Source organism: Lithobates pipiens, unplaced genomic scaffold (genome assembly GCF_037356315.1).
Source record: "Lithobates pipiens isolate NorthernLeopardFrog02 unplaced genomic scaffold, aLitPip1_a1.2 Scaffold_16, whole genome shotgun sequence".
In the NCBI taxonomy this organism is placed as follows: Eukaryota; Metazoa; Chordata; class Amphibia; order Anura; family Ranidae; genus Lithobates; species Lithobates pipiens.
Genome location: NW_027507748.1, coordinates 314,252,198 through 314,268,719, shown reverse-complemented (window position 1 = coordinate 314,268,719; position 16,522 = coordinate 314,252,198). Strand labels below are relative to the sequence as shown.

Genomic DNA, 16,522 nt, shown 5'->3' with positions numbered 1-16,522 from the left:
AAGGGTGGGCCAACTCAATATTGAAGCCTTCGGACTAAGATGCCATTCAAGATAATGCGAATGTAAAAGGCAGGTGCCCCAATACTTTTGGGAACATAGTGTGCGTCTATACACGTCCCTTGTATATGCATGGCTGAGGGGCAAGAAATGCCTCAACCATTTATGATTAGCAGCGATTAGTGACAGCTTTTTGGAACGATAGCTCTGGCGGGTTCAGACTAAGATCTGAGTAAACCCAAGCTCATTCCTAACACACACACACACCTTTGAAATGAACGGAGGTCCAAATATATACATTTCCAGTGTCCTTTTACATTTAGTGTTCCAAATGAAAATACTTTCCATGAAATGTTAGAAAATATCTAAAACTAGAGTGTGATGCTATTGTAAGCACTAAAAAAAAAAAAAAAAAAAAAAAAGGTAAGGAAATTTTTTACAGTGGTACAGAGTTAAAAAAATTATTATTTTTTTTTTTAAATGCAAAAGATAAAAACACAATGAAGTAATACACTAAAATGGCTGAGCCATGTTATTGTATTTGTTTGATCAGCCATGATAAATCATGTGCTCTGTTAATACTACCTCAATGAATGGATTTCCACTGAATCCACAATGAGAAGAAAAAAAAAAAACAGCAAACACTGCACGCAAGGCAGTATAGTGCTATAAGCACTGCGAGCACAAACCCCAGATAATATAGAACACACAAAATGTACAGGCAGCCCCCGAGTTTACAAACAAGAAGGGGTCTGTAGGTTTGTTAAGTTGAATCTGTTTGTAAGGCCGCGTACACACGGGCGGACTGTTCGCCCAACTTAGTCCGCTGAACAGTGTTTCAGCGGACAGTCCGCTCGTGTGTGGGCTTCAGCGGACTGTTTCAGCGGACTGTCTGACGAACAAAGTCTTACGGAATTTCCGTAAGACAGTCCGTTCAAACTTGGTTTTGTCCGTCCAAACTTGGTTTCAGCGGACAGTCCGCTCGTGTGTAGGCAAGTTGGACGGACTAAGTATCGCGCATGCTCAGAAAGGGTTTACACGGCCGAAGGTTGCATTGCAGTGTATAGGACGTCGTTTTTCTAGTCCCGTCGTACGTGCTGTACACGTCATCACGCACGTTTTCAGCGGACTGTTCGTTCATCGTGTGTGGTCAAGTCCGTTCATGCTAATTTTGAACGGACTGTTTGTCGGATTGTTTGACGAACTTACTTGGGCGAACAGTCCGCCCCTGTGTACGCGGCCTAAGTCGGAACAGGTACATTTTTTTTTTTTTTTTTTTTTAAGTGTAGCTCCAGCAAAAAAATAAACAATTTTAAGCTTTTTGGATAGCATAGGGAAGGGTTAACACCCCTGTGACATTTGTTTTGCTGTCTGTGCCCCTGTTCAGATTTCATCTCCCCTTCTTGAAAATTTTGGGTTGTTGTGGAGACGAGCACTGGTGGGTACCTTTTTACCATAATAACTCTTAGCCCTTGTACACACAGTTGGACATTCCGACAACAAAATTCGTCGGATTTTGTCCGAAACTGGTGTTGCATACACACTGTCGGACAAAGTTGTCAGAAAATCCGATCGTTCATAACGTGATGATGTAATTTAGTTATGACGGGACTACGTTCAGGCTAGTAGCCAATAGCTTTGGTCTAGGAATTTGATCTGAGCATGGCACTTTGTCCGATCGGAATTCTCTATAAACGACAAAGTCCGATCAGATTATGTTGTCGGAAAATTTTATAGCCCAGCTCTAAAACTTTGTTGGTCGGATATTCCGACGGAAACAGTCCGATGGAGCCCACACATGGTCCAATCGGACATTTTTCGGTTGGAATGTCCGACCGTGTGTACAAGGGCTTACAGGAGAGAATTTCCCTTCCTAGGGGTAGATTTCCTCTCACTTCCTGTCGTCTCCCTCTGTAAGTCGGATGTTTGCAACAAGGGGACCGCCTGTATATATTTATACACACAGACACACACTCTATGCCTGTACTAAAAACTGTACAGCTCCTTTTCTGGCACAAAAAAAAAAGGGTAGAGGTAAATTTAAAAAGCAGCTTTACACTCACCCAAACCAGGTTTCCTGTGATTCTTAGGCCTCATGTACACAAAACATTTTTACAACCTCTCCGGAATGATTCGACATATACTAACCCACGTTCAAAATGTTAGTTTTGCCACATTTACATGTCGCACTTCTTCAAAATAGCCAAAAATGAAAAAAAGTCTGTAAACAAAATGCAGTTAAAACGAGGGGTACTGCATTTAGAAGCGGTTTGTGCTTGAAATGCCTCTAAACTCAGCATCTGAACTCATTTTTTTGCTTTACATAAAAGGCCTCTAAACTCAACTGCCTAAAAACAACATTAAATGTGTACATGTACTGATAAGATAACATTGGATGAGTTCTGGGGTAGCTGAAAAAAGCATCCACCTGCCTCTGAACATCCATTTACCAGCAGCAGTGTATATGAGGCCTAAGGGTCCTTTCATACGGGACAGATCAGTGCTGATCCACCCTGTAGATATTCACTTGCTCAGCGGGGATCGCCAGAGCAATCTCTGCTGAGCAGGAAGATGACAGGTCTGTCTCTGCACACTGCGCAGGGACGGACCTGTCACATCGCCGCTCTCCCCTATGGGAGATCAGGTGACAACGGACCACAGTGTCCGTCGTCACCCGATCCGACGAGGGATGGAAAAATAGCTTTTTCCTCCGTCACACTTTTTCGGATCAAATTGGCTCGGATGTCAGCGGACGTGTCACCGCTGACATCCGGCGCTCCATAGAGCTCTATGGAGCATCCATTCAGGTCCGCCTGATAGGCGGACCTGAACGGATCGTCCGTGTGAAAGGGGCCTTAGACTTTGTTCACACCTATGCAGGTTGCATTTGATAGATTCTGCGGTGCGTTTTTGCATACGCATTTTTTAACATGATTTGCATTTCGCATTTTTTTGGCTTTTTTCTGGCCAATTTGTCACTGGGCACATTAAAAACACTACATGTCTTTCTGCAGCGTCTCCACTGAAGTCTATTGAACCAAAAAAGCACCGATATGCATTTAAAAAAAGTCAGTGACCCTTTCCAAAAATGCAGCGGCTGAAAAAAGCATAGATGTGAACGTGTCCTATAGGAAACCATGTTAAATGGACTGTAGTACGTTTCTGAAAAAAGCCTTAAAAACCGCATAGGGTTGAACTGAGTCCAAATCATTGAAAAGATTTCACCTCACTTCCTGTTTCATACATACACCAGGAAAACAAGAGGAAATTCCACCTTACACACGTCACAGAAAGTGGTGTCCCCATTGGAGAAAAAAAAAAAAGGGGCAGGACCCCTCGTTAGCCTGACATCAGTTTTTACCCATTTTAATAGAAAGCCATATTCTGTATTGTCACTGCCTAGGCTAAAAATGTTATGGTTTGAAGGAAAATGCTAAATTAAAAGTTAAAACAAAAAAGGTATCTCCATGTAGTTGCTTAGAAAAACAAATGTTTTCTAATAAAAAATTTTTTTGCATTAACAGACCCTTTAAATGTGTGACCCATGGTATGAATACAGCTGCTTCTTCACTGCTAAATACTTGCTTTGGGTCAATTACAAAATTTAGTCAATCGCAAATAACATTCATTTCTAAAATTCACTACTCTGATGTCATCACTGTTTCTTGGAAACAGTTTTTATTTCATTTAAGAATTTCTGCCACCCTGAAAGATATCACATGCAGCAGTGACTCAGCTTCTACTTATCAGCTTAAACCATTTCATTAGAAGCTGGGGGACAAGAGTGACTGAGAAATAGGCAGGCCAGCTTTGTTAGTGCAGTGTCACACGTCAGAGGGGGCAAGGGGAGCACGGGCAAACAAAAAGTGGAGCTCTCCTTTGGATAGGGAAGATAAACGCCTATGTTTAAAAGGTCCTAATAAAATATATGAGGGACCAGGTTTTTCCCCAGTGAATAGAAAGAGGTGGGAACAGGTCAAGACAGGTTTAGAATTTTTTTTTTTTTTTTTTTTACTTTTTAAAATGTCCCACAATGTCCATTCATCTTCTTCCATCTCCCCACGGAAGATCGAAAAAGAAAATAAAAAAGCCGAGGTAGATCCGCCTCAACGGCTCCCGTTGTGTGACGCTTCAGCGTCTTTGACAGTTCCTATATACGGGGACGAGGTCACCCGAGGACGTCACTGGGTGGCCCCGCCCTCAGTTATATAAGAATTGTCAAAGGCGCTGAAGTGTCACACAACAGGAGCCTCCCATTGAGGTGGATCGTTCTCAGCTTTATTTTTTTTTCGGTCCATTGCAGGGATATAAAAAAGGAGATGAATGGACATCGTGGGCTTTTTTTTTTTTTAATAAAGGACTTGTCCCCAAGTGTCTTGTCATTTTTAACATTTTGACACTTTTTTTGTGAAATGGTAGGGGTACTTGCACTCTGTTACCATTTCACACAAGGGGAAAGCCAGGATCTGGGGGTCCCATTGTTAAAGGGGGCTTCCAGATTCCGATAAGCCCCCCCTCACAGACCCCCACAACCACTGGGCAAGGGTTGTGGGAATGAGGCCCTTGTCCCCATCAACATGGGGAGAAGGTGCTTTGGGGAGCTACCCCAAAGCACCCTCCCCATGTTGAGGGCATGTGGCCTGGTACAGTTCAGGAGGGGGGGGGCGCAACCTGCGGCCTGCCAGGTTGCATACTTGGATAAGGGTCTGGTATGGATTTTGAGGGGGACCCCTATGCCATTTCTTTTTAAAAATTTGGCACAGGGTTCCCCATAATTTCCATATCAGACCCGAAGGGCCTGCTATGCATTTTAGGGGGACCCCCATGCAATTCTTTTTTTAATTTTGGTTCGGGGTTCCCCCCTAATATTCATACCAGACCCAAAGGGCCTCGTAATGGACGGGGGGTATGTCCGGACCCCATGCTCTTTTTTTCATTGAGTTATCTATATTGTCGAGACCCAACTATTCATTACAGCCACAATCAGTTTAAAGTGACAATTTTTCCTTTAGAAATGTCCTTTTGCTGTGGTACTGCTCTAAACACAGGAAAAATTTGCCACTTTACAGGCATACTATAGACACCTCTCAGGCACGATATTTAAAAGAATATTTCATTTTTATTGTTTCAGTTTAGAGCCGGTTCACACTGCGGGCGATGCGAGGCGACACGACTCGCCGCGCTCTCGCAAGTCGCCCCCGTTCTGTACAATGGAACCGTTCTGAGAGGAGCGACTCGAGTCGCTTCGACTCAGAAAAAAAGGTTCCTGTACTACTTCTGGGCGACCTGGGGGCGACTTGCATTGACTTCTATACAGAAGTCATCTGCAAGTTGCCGCTGAGGTCGCGGCAAAAAAAAAAAAAAACTTCCCCTGAAAAAAACAGCCATTTTAAAAAAATGTATTTCATTGATAGACGTCCCCTGAAGCAGGACCCAGGTCCCCAAACACTATTTTTTATGACAATAACTTGCATATAAGCCTTTAAAACGAACATTTGATTTTTCATGACAATGTCACATAGACTTTAACGGTGTTCTGGAGTTGTTTTCCCCGAACACCGCATGTGTTCGCAGAACATCCAAACAACTAGAGTTTGGCCCGAACCGTTCGCCCATCTCCATTTCAAATTGACTTACCAGAAAAGAAAAACTCAAGTGTCTGGTTTCAATAATCTTCAGAGATCTAAACCAAAAAAAAAAAACACAACACACACAACATTAAAAACTGTCATTTTTTTCTATGTTTACATCAAATACAAAAATATACATAAAGAAGCTTAAGACCCCTTTCACACTGCTACGACTTAAAATTGCGCAAGTGATTTTTTTGGGCCACGATTTTAGGGAATTCCTGTGTAAACTTGAGGATCTATGCACCTCAACTCATATCAAAGTCGGACTTGAATGAATGGTACGCATTGGAAATCATGGGGTATGACTTATAATGCCACTTTGCAGTCCCAAGTCGCAGGTCAAGTTGCACAAGTGTGAAAGGGGCCTTACGAACTGTTGTTAATTGACACCAACATATATTACACTGCAAAGAACAACCTTGCCAATAGACAAATGCCTAAAAATAAAACATCGACTCTTGATGGATTTACTTATGTTACATCAGTCACTGCTGGATGGCATATGGACTCTACAACCCAGTTCTCAATTATAAAGAAACTGCGGTCATGATATAACATCCACATGTATGGGAACATTATATGATTTTTTTTTTCTGTATACCATGTACTACTAGTTCAGCATTGGCCAATAGGTTATATATTTCATGGGAAAAAATAAAATGTATATGTGGATGAAATATTACTACTGTTATGAGACTATACTGTGATTTGAACATATAGCAATCTGCCCTAGTTCCAAATTCAGTGCCCAAATCAAAACTGGCATGGAAAAAATAAACGAAAATGCCTTTTGACTGGCATTCCATTAGCTTAAGATAAATTTGCACACCTCTTTTGATTGTTTGGTTGCTTGAAAATTAGAAACATTGGGCCAGCATTAGAGAACAATAGTAAAGGGGGGGGGGGAACTATTTTTGGCTATAAAACACACCCAATAATTTATTTATTTTTTAATCTAAATTTCTTCATCAATGTAGGTCAATATGTAGTCTTATTTTTTTTTTTTTTTTTTTTACAAAAATATGTAGCAAACAATAAGCATATTTTGATTGGTTTGCGCAAGTTATAGCGTCTACAAAATAGGGGGTGGATTTATGGCATTTTTATCATTTTTTTTCTTTTACTAGTAATGGCGGTGATCTATGATTTTTAGCAGGACTGCCACATTTCAGCAGGCAGATCAGACACTTAACTGACATTTTGACACTTTTATGGAAGCCAGTGACATTACAGTGATCAGTGCTAAAAATATGCACTGACAATGTACTAATGGCACTGCTAATCCCTCAGTGTGTTTACTAACTGTATGGGGATGGGCTGCCTGGGACAACACACACATCCGTCTTCCTGCACAGCAGAAAGACAGGGTCTCAGTGTAATCCCCTGACATAATGGAGATCTGTCTTGTTTACTCTGGCAGATCCCTGTTCTGCCTCGGAAGGGAATGATCGTGGGCGGCTGGTCATATTTCATGAATGGGGTTTACAACCACTTTAAGGTAAAAATTGCATAAGTAGTAGTATCCCCCTCATACCTCTTACACTTACCTGAACCCTCATTCGATCCAGCACTGTGCCCGTCTGCAGCAGCTCTCTCCCCTCACTTCCTGCTCTCACAGGCTTTGCTGCGTCAAATAAAGCCAGTGAAGAGGGAGCGGGCCAAGACCCACTGTCTGTATCTTTAGATGCAGACAACGAGATTTGAGTATGATCTCCCATGAGTGCCCCCTTAGAAAGCTGGTCTGTTTAATTCTATTGCACAGAACAGGTAAGTAAAAACCTTTTTTTTTTTTTTTTTAAATAATAAAATCACTTTAAAGTTGTGTACATTCATTATCTGGAATTGTACCTCTTTAACCACTTCAATACCGGGCACTTAAACACCTTCCTGCCCAGACCAATTTTGAGCTTTCAGCGCTGTCGCACTTTGAATGACAATTGCGCGGTCATACTACACTATACCCAAATGAAATTTTTATCATTTTTTTTCCACAAATAGAGCTTTCTTTTGGTGGCATTTGATCACCTCTACGGTTTTTATTTTTTGCTAAACAAATAAAAAAAATACCGAAAATGTTGAAAAAAAAATGTTTTTTTTGTTTCAGTTTCAAAACTTTGTAAACAAGTACGTTTTCTCCTTCACTCATGGGCACTGATAGGCACCAATGATGTGGCACCACTGAAGTGGCACTGATGAGGTGGCATTGATGGACACTGATAGGCGACACGGATGGGCACTGATAGGTGGCACAAATTGGCATGGTTGGGCGACACACGGATGGGCACTGATAGGCGGCACAGGTGGGCACTGATGGGCGGCACAGTAATATGTTGTACTGTAATAATCGATCAGCACAGACCCCCCCCCCCCCCCCGTCAGAGGAGCAGCCGATTGGCTCTCTCTCTCTGTCAGACGCGAGTGAGGAAAAGCCGATCGCCGGCTTTTCCCATTTACACTGTGATCAGCCGTGATTGGACACGGCTGATCACGTGGTAAAGAGTCTCCGTCGGTTGCAGGGTGTCAGACTGACACCCCGCAACAACGATCGCCGCGATGCGCGCCCCCGGGGGCGCGCAGCGGCTCAAAATCATGATCACGTCATGTGACGTCCGATCAGGATTAGGAAACCACTTTGCCACCGTCAATTGCCTATAGGGCGGGCGGCAAGTGGTTAAAGTAGAGGTTAACCTTTAACTAAACTATCAATAACTAAACTCTAGGCCTCCTAAGCTAAACCACACTAACCAAACCATTTCAGAACGGTCATATGCAACCTCGCAAGACTTTTAACTCGCAGGGCCAGCCCCTGTCCAATGGGATTATGTCGCTGCCAACCTAGCGCGTAGCTGAGGTCTGCACACGCACGCTGGCCCAGCCCGGCAGTTGAGTGGAGATTTCACCGGAAAAAATCCAGGAAAAGCAAAATGAAAATAAACAAAAATTCCCAGGACTAGCGATCCCACCAGGGAACGAAGTCCTTACTTTTGACTAGGGGAAAAAAAAAAATGAATACCTAGAGCGGCGGGGGGGTTGTGACGGTGGTTATATACTGACTGAGGATGGCCCATGGGAGAGGCCAAGTGTTTTGTTCTGCCTAGTCCTACTCCTGCAGAGGCAATATAACCCTATCGTTATGAATAAAGAAGGCTGTGTGTCAATGAACGAATGAGAAAATTATTTTTAAAGCTGGCAACATACTGTAACCATTCCTACGAATGGTGACAAAGCCAGATACAGGATTATCTCAAGTCTTGATGTATGGCTCCATTTCTGTCAATGGGGGCTTAGTGTGCAGGCATGGTCAGCACTGAAGAAAAGTGTGTAAAACAAGCTGCAAAACACTTTTTCCACTGACAACTGTTTATAGGGGGGGGGTTCACTTTTCTTATCTTAATGTAGCTGAAGTGAAGAAAAGTCTCTCTAAAGCAAGGGTCCCTAAACTAGTGAAACAAAGGGCCAATTCACTGCTTGGCAAATGGTTTGGGGGAGCCAGAAGGAAAAAAAAAAAAAAAAAAAAAAAAAAAATACCCTTTGGGGGCTGGTATGAATATTTAAAGGGAACCTCGAACCAAAAATGGTGAAAAAAAAAAAAAAAAAAAAAAAAAAAAAAAAAAAAAGAGGGTCTGGTATGGAAATTAAGGGGAACCCTTCGCCAATGCCTTTTTTTTTTTTTTTAAATGAGTTTTATCCATATTGCCGAGACCCGACAATTCATTATAGCCGCGATTAGTTTTAAATGACTCTTCCTTTAGAAATGCAATTATGCTGTGGTACTGTTCTAAACATGGGAAAACTGTGCCACTTTACAAGCATAATATAGACACCCCCTAGGAACGATTTTTAAAGGAATATTTAATTTTTATTGTTTCACTTTAAGTATTATTAAAATCACTGCTCCTGAAAAAAACAGGCGTTTTTGAAACTTTTTTTTGCATTGATACATGTCCTCTGGGGCAGGACCCAGGTCCCAAAACACTTTTTATGACAATAACTTGCATATAAGCCTTTAAAATGAGCACTTTTAATTTTTCATGTTTGTGACCCATAGACTTTAACAGTGTTCATCAGAATTTTTTGCCTGTTCAGTTGCGAACTGAGTGCAAAACCCACCATTTTATCCTCTAGGGCAGGGGTCTCCAAACTTTTTAAACAAAGGGTCAGTTTACTGTCCTTCAGACTTCACGGGGGGCCAGACTGTGGCCAGTGCGAGTAGAAAAAGTGTCGGCATCAGTGGGAGTAAACACTGCCCCATCATTCCTTTTAAGAGGAGGAATATTGCCCCATCGATAGTGTCAGTGGGAGGAATAGTGCCCCATGGTTGTTATCAATGGAAGGGAAAATTCCTCTTTGACAGTGTCACTGGGAGGAATAGTGCCCCATCATTGGTCTTAGCAGGAGGAGTAGTGCCCTATGGGTGGTATCAATGGGATAGTGCCCTATCGACAGTGTTAGTGAGAGAAATAGTGGCCCCTGGTTGGTATCAATAGCAGGGATAGTGCCCCTTCGACAGTGTCAGTGGGAAGAATAGTGGCCCCATCGTTGGTCTTATCACAAGAAGTAGTGCCCCATTAATGGTGTCAGTGGAAGAAATGGTGCCTCATCCTTGGTGTCAGTTGGAGGAATAATGTCCCAAGGGCCAGATTGAGGCAAGCAAAGGGCCGCATCTGGCCCTCGGGCCACAGTTTGGAGACCACTGCTCTAGGGCCTCAGCATTTAAATAAATTTTAATATATATATATATATATATATATATATATATATATACACACACACACACACACACAGTTTGGAGGTTCCAAGTAATTTTATAGAAAAAAAAAAAAAGTATAAGGAAATGGCCTGGAGGTCAAGTGGTGGCTCATTGTGGATCTGAAACAGCTGCATTTTTTCAATGGATCCATTCATACAGGTGTGTAAACATTAACTGCATATAGATCCATAACACAGAATCCAAAAATCTGTGTCTAAAGCCTTGTACACATGATCAGATTTTCGGACGACCGTTTGTTCTTTTTTTGTTGCATGCTAGTCTCAAGTCAAAAATGAAGAGGTTACTCACCATACGAAAATCCTCATACGACAAAATTCCACTTCAGAAGTGACGTAATGTGTTGAATAGTTTTGTAGGCGCTCTTCTGTTTGAGCATGCGTAGTCTTGGTCTTACTATTTTTTTCCGTCCGAAAAACTGTACTAATTAAACGAAAATCGAACATTGAAGTTACATTTGAAAATATTTTTTTTTTCAAATAACAGTTTTTTTTATTGATTCACTCGGAAAGAATAGATACAAAAAGCGCTCCAATTAGCAACAATAGAAGAACGGCAAGAAAAAATAAACAATGAAAATGTTCACAGTGCATGCACCATAGTCCGTTATAACACCGTCAAAAAGATGGATATGACAAGTAGAAAGTATAGTTTCAGATGATAAACTATCACAGCTAGGCAATTTTGTTAACTTAAATGATGGATGAAGTCTTTCATGGTTTCAATGAAGTCTCATAGGACCGATAAACATTTTATAGTCTGCATATCCGGCTTTAGTCTGACGAAAAACAGGAATCGGCTGTTGAAAAGCACCATACTAACTATCCAAAAATCAGCAGATCATTCTGACTAAAAATTTTACTTTGTATTGTGTGTACGGGCCTTTAGGCCCCTTTTATACAGCGCAGACTCTGTCAAGGGGGATCTGCCTGCTCAGCGAGGGATCAGATGACAGGTCCATGTCCGCTCCACTATACAAAAATGGACACAGCCTGCTCTTCTCTATGGGGCAGTCGCATATAAACAGACCACCTGTCTGTTTCCATCTGATCCTCTAGTCCACTGGTTCTCAACCCTGTCCTCAAGTACCCCCAACAGGCTGGGTTTTCTTTTATCTTTCCCAGGTGCTTTAAATCAGTATTTTGGACAGCTATTTTATAAATTCCCAAAACATGGCCTGTTGGGCGTACTTTAGGACAGGTTTGAGAACCACTGGTGTAGACAGATGGAGAACAGATCCCCATCTATCTGTTTTTGGCAGCCCGGATCGGATGTTGCCCATCCACAGAGCTATGGATGGTATGATCTGGTCTGCCTGAAAAACTGACAGTTGGACCTGATCGGTCTGTCAGTGTGAAAGAGGCCTAAGAACATGCGCTTTATGCACTTACATATATAAAATGTATGCAGGGCTGAAACAACTAATCAATAACCAATCGATTATGAAATCAATTACTATTTTCGATTAAACGATTAATTGGCCAGTAACATAATGGGGTAAAAAAAAAAAAAATTAAATGAGTCCTTTATAGTACAAAAAGTGCAAATTGCTACTGTAAATATTACTTTTACAGTTCTACAGTATAAGAAGCCCTTTCAGTAGTGATTATCTGCTTTTATATCTTATATCTATATTATATCTTTATATTTTATGCTTGTATATCTCTTGTAATATTATATACAGTATATCTCTCTCTTCTAATAGTATATACAGTACATCTCTCTTCTAATAGTATATACAATATATCTCCTCTAATAGTATATCTGCTCTAATAGTACACACAGTATATCTCTCTTCTAATAGTATCCAAGTATATCTCCTCTAATAGTATATCTCTCCTCTAATAGTATGTAAAGTATAAGTCTCCTCTCATGGTAGATGTCTCCTCTCATAGTATATACAGTGTATGTCTCCTCTAATAGTATATACAGTATATCTCTCCTCTCATAGTATATACAGTATATGTCTCCTCTAATAGTATGTACAGTATATGTCTCCACTAATAGTATATGTCTCCTCTAATAGTATGTACAGTATATCTCCTCTCATAGTATGTACAGTATATGTCTCCTCTCATAGTATTTACAGTATATGTCTCCTCTCGTAGTATCTCTTCTGTCTGGCATTCTCAGAGTGGATTCGATATTTTGGTTGCTTATATTTACCAATGCACAGAGTTATTGACAAATAAATTGCCTTTTTTTTTTTAAAAACAAACTTTACATATTACCTAAATTATACACCACACTTTTTTTTTACGTTATTAACCGATCGACACAATAATCGGCCAACTAATGTATTATGAAAATAATTGTTAGTTTTGGCCCTATGCGTATGAATACACATTTGTATGCACATAAATTACGTCTAAACAAAGGGGAAAATAAAACACGTACACATCTTATATGTTTAAAAGCATTTATATGTAATTATTTTCCTAATCATTACACAGGAACTTTTCCCTGATGTAATAACATCAGTAACAGGTTCCAGCAGTATGAATGAAGCCTGACCTACAACAAGGATGTAGTATGACATGCACTGCCATTCATAATTCAGTATTATTACAGGGGAGAGAGGAGGCTGCAATATTGGTCACCCTATGAGGACTGACCTACACTGAGGTCATAGGTTCATTCATTGTGCTCACTCACCTTCCCCGGTCACAGACGACTGATGAGAGGTAAGTACAGCAGCGCAGGTAGGTCAGTGCTGGGTGTGTACAGGTGACCCGCTGACAATGAATGGAGGACACGGCACCACCGAGAGAACCGAAGAAGAAAGAGAGTCTTCAGAAACTTCCAGAGCTCCTTGCTAGTGAGGGCGTCACCGACACATCCACAGCCAATCACCATAAGGCCAGAGCGTTTGTAAAAGCGAATCACGTGCCAGACGCATTCCTGTGTGACCGGTATTGGCCAGGCGCGCCAGAGGCAGAACAGTGTCAGCCGAGGAGGGGGTTGCAGACTGGTGTCACGGTGGGGGAGGGGAGAGGGGGTATCAATGTCTTACACAGTATTCTCTTGTTGAGGTTAGATGTATTCTGTAGACTTGTGCTGTACTTACCTGAGTCACTAATAACAACATGGAGCTATTTATTATGTTACTTGAATGTTATCATACAATAGATATGTTCAGCATGGCGTGACACTCGTTTGTTTTCTGTTTATTTTAATGCAACGGTCAACATAAAAGACGAGAAAATATGCTGAAACTCCTGCTTGATTAAAGTTGAGTATATAAAAGCAGAAGAACCTGTATTTGTGACAACTCTCTGGCAGTATGGTCCTTATAAAACCCATAGTTTCTCAGGGCTCCATTTTTTATGGACTGTTTATATGTGCTGGGAATCCCAGTAGCAAGAATCTGTGGTGTGCGGATTGCTGCGGCTGGTATAGACAGAGTAGGGTTGCCACCTGTCCAGGATTCACCCGGACAGTTCGGGTTTGGAACCATGCGTCCGGGTTTCAGACTGCCTGAAACCCGGACACATTATTTAGACTGGACTATGGCTTCCCAGCAGGGTTGCTGGCTGCAGTTATCTAAGCTGAGAGTGACTGTTACATTCTTTCACACTGCCCAAAGCCAGCACTAACAACCCCCCCCCCCTCCAAACATACACACAGACGGGAGAGGAGAGAGGGCTCGATCTGCACCTCTCCCCCCACCCCCTACCCCTCTGTGTCTGCCCACACTCCAATCCCCGGCACTGTACTTCAGAAAAGGAAAGTGGGGGCTGGAAATTTGAAGTCCAGCAGCCTCAGATACATCTGGATGAGAGGTGCTGATTGCCAGAGTTCTCCTTATCATCAGATTCTGCAGAGTCCCCCCTTACCGTGAAAAGGAACTCTACGAGTTCAAATGTAAAAGGGGAACTCTGCGGACTCTGATGTAAAGGGGAACTCTTGTTATTAATTTAATTTCATATGATTAGAAATGTTATTTAATAACAAAAAAAATAAAATAAAAAATATATAGTTTATAATATAAAAAAATAATAATTGCTGTGCGCCGCTAAAGTGTTCGGGTTTGACTTGAAGAAAAGGTGGCAACCCTAAGACAGAGGTGTGCGGATTGCTGCAGCTGGAATAGACAGAGGTGTGCGGATTGCTGCAGCTGGAATAGACAGAGGTGTGCGGATTGCTGCACCTGGGATAGACAGAGGTGTGCGGATTGCTGCAGCTGGAATAGACAGAGGTGTGCGGATTGCTGCACCTGGGATAGACAGAGGTGTGCGGATTGCTGCAGCTGGAATAGACAGAGGTGTGCGGATTGCTGCACCTGGGATAGACAGAGGTGTGCGGATTGCTGCAGCTGGAATAGACAGAGGTGTGCGGATTGCTGCACCTGGGATAGACAGAGGTGTGCGGATTGCTGCACCTGGGATAGACAGAGGTATGCGGATTGCTGCACCTGGGATAGACAGAGGTGTGCGGATTGCTGCAGCTGGAATAGACAGAGGTGTGCGGATTGCTGCAGCTGGAATAGACAGAGGTGTGCGGATTGCTGCACCTGGGATAGACAGAGGTGTGCGGATTGCTGCACCTGGGATAGACAGAGGTATGCGGATTGCTGCACCTGGGATAGACAGAGGTGTGCGGATTGCTGCAGCTGGAATAGACAGAGGTGTGCGGATTGCTGCACCTGGGATAGACAGAGGTATGCGGATTGCTGCACCTGGGATAGACAGAGGTGTGCGGATTGCTGCAGCTGGAATAGACAGAGGTGTGCGGATTGCTGCAGCTGGAATAGACAGAGGTGTGCGGATTGCTGCAGCTGGAATAGACAGAGGTGTGCGGATTGCTGCACCTGGGATAGACAGAGGTATGCGGATTGCTGCACCTGGGATAGACAGAGGTGTGCGGATTGCTGCAGCTGGAATAGACAGAGGTGTGCGGATTGCTGCACCTGGGATAGACAGAGGTATGCGGATTGCTGCACCTGGGATAGACAGAGGTGTGCGGATTGCTGCAGCTGGAATAGACAGAGGTGTGCGGATTGCTGCACCTGGGATAGACAGAGGTATGCGGATTGCTGCACCTGGGATAGACAGAGGTGTGCGGATTGCTGCAGCTGGAATAGACAGAGGTGTGCGGATTGCTGCAGCTGGAATAGACAGAGGAGTGCGGATTGCTGTGGCTGGGATAGACGTGTGCGGATTGCTGCGGCTGGGATAGACGTGTGCGGATTGCTGCAGCTGGAATAGACAGAGTTGTGCGGATTGCTGCAGCTGGAATAGACAGAGGAGTGCGGATTGCTGTGGCTGGGATAGACGTGTGCGGATTGCTGCACCTGGGATAGACAGAGGTGTGCGGATTGCTGCAGCTGGAATAGACCGAGGTGTGCGGATTGCTGCAGCTGGAATAGAGAGATGTGTGCGGATTGCTGCAGCTGGAATAGACAGAGGTGTGTGGATTGCTGCAGCTGGAATAGACAGAGGAGTGGGGATTGCTGCAGCTGGAATAGACAGAGGTGTGTGGATTGCTCCAGCTGGAATAGACAGAGGAGTGCGGATTGCTGCAGCTGGAATAGACAGAGGAGTGCAGATTGCTGCGGCTGGGAGAGACAGAGGTGTGCGGATTGCTGCAGCTGGAATAGACAGAGGAGTGCGGATTGCTGCAGCTGGGAGAGACAGAGGTGTGCGGATTGCTGCGGCTGGGATAGACAGAGGTGTGCGGATTGCTGCGGCTGGGATAGACAGAGGTGTGCGGATTGCTGCGGCTGGGAGAGACAGATGTGTGAGGATTGCTGCGGCTGGGAGAGACAGATGTGAGAGGATTGCTGCGGCTGGGAGAGACAGATGTGAGAGGATTGCTGCGGCTGGGAGAGACAGATGTGAGAGGATTGCTGCGGCTGGGAGAGACAGATGTGAGAGGATTGCTGCAGCTGGGAGAGACAGAGGTGTGCGCATTGCTGCGGCTGGGAGAGACAGAGGTGTGCGCATTGCTGCGGCTGGGAGAGACAGAGGTGTGCGCATTGCTGCGGCTGGGAGAGACAGAGGTGGGCGCATTGCTGCGGCTGGGAGAGACAGAGGTGTGCGCATTGCTGCGGCTGGGAGAGACAGAGGTGTGCGCATTGCTGCGGCTGGGAGAGACAGAGGTGGGCGCATTGCTGCAGCTGGGA

At 43.5% G+C, this 16,522-nt stretch overlaps 1 protein-coding gene across 2 annotated transcripts in view; it reads right to left on the bottom strand.

Annotated features, from left to right (window-relative positions):
- Window positions 1–13,213, bottom strand: part of LOC143982700 (mitochondrial glutamate carrier 1-like) — a 32,725-nt gene extending 19,512 nt beyond the window's left edge. The window contains exons 1-3 of one of the 2 annotated variants that reach the window (XM_077481634.1): window positions 13,054–13,213; window positions 10,690–10,821; window positions 5,635–5,680 (exon numbers count right to left, since the gene is read on the bottom strand). The gene's annotated coding sequence lies outside the window, so the exon portion shown is untranslated. The remainder of the gene's footprint in view (window positions 1–5,634; window positions 5,681–10,689; window positions 10,822–13,053) is intronic. The other variant, XM_077481635.1, reaches the window with a different exon arrangement.
- Between the last annotated feature and the right edge of the window lie 3,309 nt (window positions 13,214–16,522).